This window comes from Octodon degus, unplaced genomic scaffold (assembly GCF_000260255.1).
Source record: "Octodon degus isolate 3935 unplaced genomic scaffold, OctDeg1.0 scaffold00055, whole genome shotgun sequence".
Classification (NCBI taxonomy): Eukaryota; Metazoa; Chordata; class Mammalia; order Rodentia; family Octodontidae; genus Octodon; species Octodon degus.
The window spans coordinates 6,554,026-6,562,273 of NW_004524631.1; the positions used below are offsets into that span (position 1 = coordinate 6,554,026).

At 40.9% G+C, this 8,248-nt stretch overlaps 1 protein-coding gene and 1 pseudogene across 1 annotated transcript in view; both read right to left on the bottom strand.

The window, feature by feature from the left end:
* Window positions 1-8,248, bottom strand: part of Samd7 (sterile alpha motif domain containing 7) — a gene marked incomplete at its 5' end in the record, with an annotated part of 27,726 nt that overhangs the window by 17,724 nt on the left and 1,754 nt on the right. The window lies entirely within an intron of this gene.
* On the bottom strand, window positions 2,745-3,130 carry LOC101577715 (annotated as a pseudogene).

The following is an 8,248-nucleotide window of genomic DNA, read 5'->3' on the forward strand; positions in this document are numbered from 1 at the left end:
TTTAATGATTTTTTTCTTTACAAGAAGTTTTGGACAATTTCATATTTGTGCATCTTGGTATGATTTTATTTAAATGTCTTTGCAAAAGGTTCATTTTTCTTAGAAATGTGGTATTATAAGTTGAACTAAATTCAGAAATTTTAAATCTTTAAAAAAATGCTTGAAACTATTGTTTGAAGTAAGGTACAATTCCCCTATGATGAATGCTATCACTATGTGTATATGAAATGTACCAATAAAAAAATTCAAGGAAAAAAAATAAAATGGTCAAAAATTTAAAAAAAAAATTTAGCAGAAATGTGGGCAATGCAGTGTAAGGATTAATCTTCAAAGAAACTAAAGGACTAAGAAGTTTTAAAGACCTTCAAAAACAATCCTAGCAGAACTCAAGAAACAATTAGTGCCAGTCTCCTCAATGGCTGTAAGTCAATGTAAGTGGCTGAGAAGGTGGGAAAGGGGAGACTTGCTTGTGTTTTTGCTTCTTTCTCTTTGCTGAGTGGTCATCACTGGATGCGTCAGGGTCCAAGGATGAGACAAGGAGTCTATTCCTCCTCTCGCCCTGGGGCCACATCCCTGTCACTCCTGCTGGGCCTTTATTTCTTCTGGCTGTCTCTTAGACCAATATCAGGTTGTTTGGGATCTCACAATGTAGTGTAAAGTGGGGCTGGAAAACTTGGCTCCTATCTCTAGGTAGAAATGAAGTGTTACATTTAATTCATGCCAACATGAATTTCAGGAAATCATAGCTGGACATTTTAATTATGGAACATTGGTGAACTACTACGATCTGTAGACTAGTGCCACCATCAGCTTTGTTGTGACTTTTAATCTTGCTTTTATCATTAGCCAACCTGTGTGTTTGTGTATTTTTTTTTTTTTTGCATCTGAAATGTGTTCTTCAAGTAATCATGGTGTGTATGATCATGTGTACATATTATACTCACTATGGACATTTATTCTGTGGTTAAATAGAAAAATAAAATAAGATTGTTACCTGGCAGTATGGTGTCTTTGAATCATTTCATTCCTCCTGGTCACTGCCTTTATGGATTCAGATGGTAAAATGCCCCAACCTTAAAATAAAAGCCACCATTTCACTCTACACATAAATTAAAAGAAGGATGTATTAGAAAACAAACACATTTTCCAGAATGATTTCATGGAGTTGGGAAACATTTATGTGATTTTTTTCATGTCAGTCTTCTAAAATATCTTGAAATAACAGCAGCATTACAGATTTCAAAGCCCTCTTTTTCCTAGTAATTTCACGGTGTATTGATTTCCTTTCCCTACACTCCTAATGTACTTACAGTCTATTCTGGTGCTTTCAAACTATCCACAGTGATCAGCCAGTACTGAATTCACTCATTGTTTTCTCCTTTTTGGTGACGGGGTCTTGTAATATAGTCCATGCTGGCCTTGAACGCACAATGTAGCCTGAGCTGTCCTCAAACTCATGTAATCCTCCTGTCTCAATTTCTTGAGTGCTGGGATTATAGGAATGCACCACCACACTTGGCTTAATTTGTTTTTCTTTTTGCATTTCCAGCCTATCATGGACCAATACTTCATAAAAATGCAACAAATTAATTACCAGGAAATTAACATAAAAACAGGAAGTAATGCAAGAAAAACCCCAAACAATTTAAAAACCATTAGACGAAAACTTAAAATTACCCTGTTAAATTGCTGTAAAATTTCCTCAGTCCATGCGCCCTTATTTGTCCACATACCTCCTAGAGCAGTACAGATCTGCAGACCATGAGAGTGGTATATGCACAAAGTATACTTACCAGTTTGTTCAGTGACAGTTTTACATGTGCAAATTTGTTGTTCCTAATAAGAAGGTAAAATCATGGGGGAAAAGCCTATTTCTTTTTTTTTTTTCCCAAGCCAAACTGTATCCAGCTTTATTAAAGATACTTTCATAAACAATCATGATATTTCAGGCAGAACATGGGCACGCAATTGTTAACAGTACACAACTTTCAAACTCACTTCTTGGATGGGCTACCAAAAATCAGAAAGCCACTATAAATCCAATGAAGTCTTCATTTGAGACTCTGAAGTGGGGAAAGTTTAGAGTGAGGGTTGACATTTCACATTTAGCATGCTGTTTAACAATTTTCACAAACCGACCCTGACTTTCAAGAAATGAAAATCGGGGGCCTGCCCCTTAGCTCAGTTCTTTAAGTGGCTGCTTCAACAAAGCAGTCAGGCTCAGGTTGCTGTGGTTCGATTCCTACAACTCAAGCCAGCCAAACTGCCCTGAAGGCATTCGGAGCAAAAAAAAAAAAAAAAAAAAGAAAGAAAAAGAAATGAAAATGGCAGAATTATCAATCTGAAGATCCACAATCTCGAAAAAGAAATCAATTGTCCTTGTGGGACACCATCTCAAGGTCACTGGCAAGTCCAGATCTCCTGACACATTGGTAACATCATTTTTGGGAATCAGATTTCAATAGTTCTTTGGGTTTAAGGGAGTTAAGCCTATGCTGATGGCAGAGGGAAGGAGGACATAAAATGAACTGGGAGCTGTCCCATACCATAAGGCATTTATGCCAAGGTGGCTACATGTGTCAACATCAGGGAATCCCTCCTCCTAGGAGCCAAAAGGAAGTCTCTCAAAGTCAGCAGGGAGAGGTGCCTTCCCCACATCAATCCTGCTTTAGAGACATTGTACTACTGACTATGCTTCTTCCCCCCAAAAACAACAACAATGAAGTGTTGAGTGTATGAACAACATAGCTTAAAAAAAAAATAAAACAAAATTCTGCATTTTTATAAAACTTGATAAAAAATAATATTTCAAACTGTATAGTCACCAGAAGTACACAGTTATCAAAGATGCACACACTTCACTTGGCAGCTCCAGCACTTTCAGCTTTTTGTGCCTGGTCTGTTGTGGCATCTCCATTTTCTGCAGGGTTGGTCCCATCCTTGCTGGCATCAGCTTTCCCCTTTCTCCCTTTGGGTACCTTCTCTTCCTCCTTTGCAGGGACCTTCTTAGGCTTGGGCTCTGGCTTTGGAGGATCTGGTGTAGCAGACAACCTTGCAGATCTTCTGTGTGGTTCACCCTTCGTCTCAGCTTTATCACTTTATCGTCCCCTTCAGCCTTTCTCTTGGGCATGGTGGCAATGGCGGAGGGTCACAGGCGCTAGACATGAGATGCAGCAGTGCCCAACTTTGGGCCCTGGGCCATCCTCGCTTCTTCTTCATACTGCTCAAAGAAACCTATTTCTTATGCCCACTTCAGACTGACCTAGTTGAGTTTATTAAAATCCTACCAAAAACCTACCTTGCAATGAGCATTATGAGATCTTTTTAGAAATGAATTTCTCTGTAATTTATCAAGTGAGGTGACCTCTAGAAATCTTCTAACCCTAAAGCTGTAGGCTTTTATAGCTCATTGGCATCACAATATTCTCTTTTAGAGAGCTGGAATGCATAAAGCTCCTAAGCCATGGCACACTGCCCACGAATGCGGAAAAGGCCCATGTGGGAAATCCAGATGAGGGCTTAATGCCCATTGCCTCAATTTTAGGACCCTCTGGAAAGTGGGTCCACTTTCAAATTTTCTGTTCAACTTTTTTCTATCCAAAATAGGCAAGATCAATTTTACTGCTAGTTAAAATGTTTCCCTACTGCATTAGGTGGTGATCTAGTTTCAAATATGGCCCTGGCTTGGCTATCCACTCTACTTTTTATAAAGTTTAATTTAATTATTTTTTTCATTTTATGTATTTGGTACAGGGTCTCACTATGCAGCTTGGACTCATAGTGATCCTCCTGTTTTCAGCCTCCCCAGCACTGGAATTACAGGTGTGGGCTACCACACCTGGACTGAGTGGCTGGCTCAGCGCACTCCTGGGGTGGGGCTGGCATGGCATGTAGGACTGGGGATCAAACCTTCGTCCCTGCGCTTGCCAAGGCAGGCGCTTAGTCTGCTGAGCTATCTTGTCAACCCTTGGATCTCCACTCTAAATGCAGTTAAATTAGATGCTACCGAAGGCAACACATTCAAATCCAGGCAGATCAGTCTCTTCATTGGCTTAGACACAAGTCATGCTTCTTCTCTCTTTTTAAAATGTATTTGGTGGGGCTGGTGAGATGGCTCAGTGGTCTAAAAGCACCTATTTAGAACAAGCGTAGCAAAGCACAGGGACTGTGGTTCAATCCCCCAGCACCACATGCCAGCCAGCCCCGCCCTCTGGTGGGCTGAGGTGTCCACCCACATAAATAAATAAAATTGTAAAAAAAATATTTTAAAAAATGTATTTGGTGCAGGATCTCACTATGCAGCTCAGACTCATAGTGGTCCTCTTTTTTTCAGCTTCCCAAGTGCTGGAATTACAGATGTGCACCACCACGCCCAGTCTCAGTCGCCCTCTTGGTGCACCCTGAGGGCAGGCCTGGTACAGCAGGCCAGAGGATCAATCTCCCAGCCCCAGCATCTGCCTATGTAGGCGCTTTAATCCCATTGAGCTATTTGGCCGGCCCTCAGAACAGGGACAAACAGAAACTCAGATTATAGTTTTAGGGTGATCAGATTCTGCAATTTCATGTCCAGTGTTATGAAGACATTCTTATATTCTTGTTTGTCTTAAGCCTCACTAGTCGTGTTTTCATCAACGCTATTCTACTGAATTGCTCTTTGCAAGATAACTGTTGAGATTTTTGGTGCACTGCTTGCTTAGCATGTAAGAGGGAAAAGATCCCTGATGATGCATAATTCTAATGATATGTTCTCAGTCCTCATCTCACTTGCTCTGTGAGCTACTCACTCTGACCTGAAATCAATTTCTTCCTTTGGCTTCCAGGCCTGGTATACTCTCCTGGCTTTCTTCCTTCAGCTCTGACTACTCTGTCTCTTTCTCCCCTGCTTGTTCCTCTTCATCATCTGGACTGTTTGTATGTCCCGGGATCATTCTCTGTTTTTTGTCTACATTCACTGCACTGATGGTCTCATTCAGTCTGAGATCTGATGAGAGCTTCCAATAACGTAACTCAAGATTTTTCCACAAGTACTCTCAACTCCAACTGTCTTCGTTCCATCTCTCCTAGGGTGTCCATGGGCCTTTCAAATGTAGTAGAAGCAAGTGGAGACTCCCTCCCCAAGAACTCCATTCCTCTCACATCCTTTGCTCCCTGAATAGCAATTTCACTCTGACAGCCAGAATTTTATGTCATTTTTTTTGGTGTTTTTTTTTTTTTTTTTTTTTTTTTTTTTTTTTTTTTTTACTACGTTTGTGCAAGCTAGCCTTGAATTTGTTCATGTAGCCCAGGCTGGCCTCAAACTCACAGTGATCCTCCTGCCTCAGCCACCCAAGTACTGGGACTATAGGCGTGTACCTGATGTTCTTTCTTTATTTATTTACCTGATGTTCTTGCTAGCCATCTTTTACCTCCTACATCCAAACTGTGAAAAAATCCTGTTGTTTCTACAATCAAAATAATTACAAAATCCAGCCATTTCTTAATATTTCCTATCCAAATCCTCACAGTTATAATCTTCTGGCTATTCCAACGGTCCACCAACTCCCTGAATTTTGACCCTATTTGGTTTACTCCCACCCAAGCAGTCAGGATAATCCTGGTAAATTTTGTCAGACCATGTCACTCCTTTGCTCAAACTTCTCAGAACTTCCCCTTTCACTCAGAATAAGAGCCAAGTTCTCACGGTGCCATATGCTTTTGTTTCCTGCAGTGCTGAGGCTCAAGCCCATGGCCTCATGTGTGCTAGGTGAATGAATGTTCTACCTCTCAGCCTCACCCCAGCCCAGGCCATGTTCACCACCCTGAGCCTCACTAACTCTCAGATTTCCTTTCCTCATCACTTCACCTGTTCTTCATGTGTAGAATAAGACAGACAGTAAATTCTTCATTTTTGCATAAGCAAATTGATGCTTAGCAGAGTTAGGTTGCACTATAACTTGAATGTAGGTAGCATCTATCGAAACCACAAGCATAATCACCACACAACTGCCCCTCCAAAATTCTGCCATCTATCATGGCCAGTTTAGGGCAGCTGTGGCTCTGCAGACAACAGGCAGTCGTGTACCGGTCATACCTGAGTAGCCGTGACTAGGCAGCATGCTTGGCATATTTGTATTTGGTAGAACAGATGATCCAAATTGGGAAGGAACACAAAACTGTCTTGGGTCAGTCGGTACCACAGAAGGCAACGCATCTCTGGAGGGCAGGGGGAGAGGTAAAAAGTAAAATAAGAATACACTTTGACCAAATTTTCATTGTTTAGGTAGTTTTTTGTTTTTCCTAGTTACCATGTGGAATTCTATCATCTCTTTCCAAACTGAAGTACAAAAGTGCAGCAGGCTCTACGGTAAAGTAGAAATATGGTCAGAAAGGCTAGGAGGAAGGACTCCACCAAGGAAAGGCCACTCCAGCAGACAACGAAACAAAGAAAATGAAAGAAAAGTGCTAGGGATGTCTGGAGGAAAGGATCCAAGCAAATCTTTCTGATTTATCACACCAGCAATCTGTTTGAGCACAGATTTTTTTAATAGACATACTTAGGGTTGAATCTACCTTCTGAGTTCAATGCTTGGCTATCTAGGGGGACAGTTTATCATTTTGGTGTCTTTGGAAGCCCACATTTACTTACATTTCACACTGTATGAACAAGAATAAATAATATGTTCCATTTTTTTCTCAAAATGTTACAGATATTCTAAAAGAAAAGGAAGGGAGACTATTCTAAAATGTGCAACCAAAACACTTTTAATTTTGCTTTTATTGAAAAGAAGGAATTATGCTATCACAGGAGATCAAGGGTACCCAATTGTTATGGATTTGTCTCCCCCTAAATTAACACTTTGAAATCTTAGCCCCCCATGTGACCCTATTGGAGATAAGGCTTTCCAGGAGGCAATTAAGGTTAAATAAGGTCATAAGGTGGGGCCCCAATCTCATGGGAGTGATGTCTTTTAAAGAGCTCTTTGAGTCTGCACCCAGAGAAAAGAAGGTAGAGGACACAGTGAGGCAATATGTGTCTACAAGTCAGAAGAAAGGCCTTACCAGAAACCAATGAGAGTGTACTGTGATCTTAGACCTCCATCCTCTGAAACTGGAGAAATAAATTTCTGCTGTTTAAGCCTTCTAGCCTGTGGCATTTTGTTGTGGCAACCTTAGAAGTATGATTCACCTACATTTGCACCTGTACAATGTCTGTCATATTGTAAGAACCTGCTAGTTACTTGCTGAAGGAGTAGGTCAAACAGCCCCAAAGTGGGAGGTGGTGGCAGAAGTGACCAAGGTAAGTCCAGCAGAGTGGCCTCACTTGAACTACCACACCATGTTTCACTGAGATCACATTAGAATGACAATAGGGTTAAATGATGATCCATTTTCTCCTTTGAGTGGATTATTATGTGGGCGAGAAATACCTGTCCACAATTGGAGGTCCAAATGGTGAGGAAACCAGTGGGATCCTCTGCTGCCCTGGTGCTGTCAGTAACGGGTTCATAGCCATCGCTGGATTTGTCATCGATATCCCTTGCATCTGATGGAGTTCTAAAAAGAACCAGATAAGTACACTGAGAAATCACCTGACTTTTGGTGTATCATTTGAAGTCTTCTTGAACTCAGTGAAGATCCTTTGTATTTTCCTAATACTTGGGAAGAGCAGCAACATCAAGATTTGAATTATACAAAAACCTTCTAAAGCTGGATGTGATGGCACATGCTTATAATCCCAGCACTCAGAAGACTGAGGCAGAAGAATCGTGAGTTCAAGGCCAGACTGGGCTACAAAGTGAGTTGAAGGCCAGCTCGAACTGCATAGCGAGACCCTGTTTCAAAAAGACAAAACAAACAAAAAACTTCCTATAGGAAGCACTTGGATACAACTTTAGAATTTAGCATTTTGTAAAGGTTCCCTTCATATGGTTGTAGCCTGCAGGTCATACCATTCCACACTATATGCAATAGTAACGAGAAACCAGCCTTGCAAGATGCCAGGAGTGCTGGCTTCCTTCCTTATGCCTTATTTTCATTCTTATATCCAGAAGTGCTAATACATAACTTCTCCCATATATTCAGTCTTCACAAAAATATTCCTCTACAATTGATAACATTAAGACAGGAAATAAGTTCCTCTACAAGGGCTGTCAACAACTTGAAGAAATTAATGCTAACTGAGCTCCTGACTCTGTTTCTGTCAGTGGTTCAAATTTCTGTGCCAATACTTTACAAAATTTCTGCAGCCAGACCATGATCCTTTTAGGGC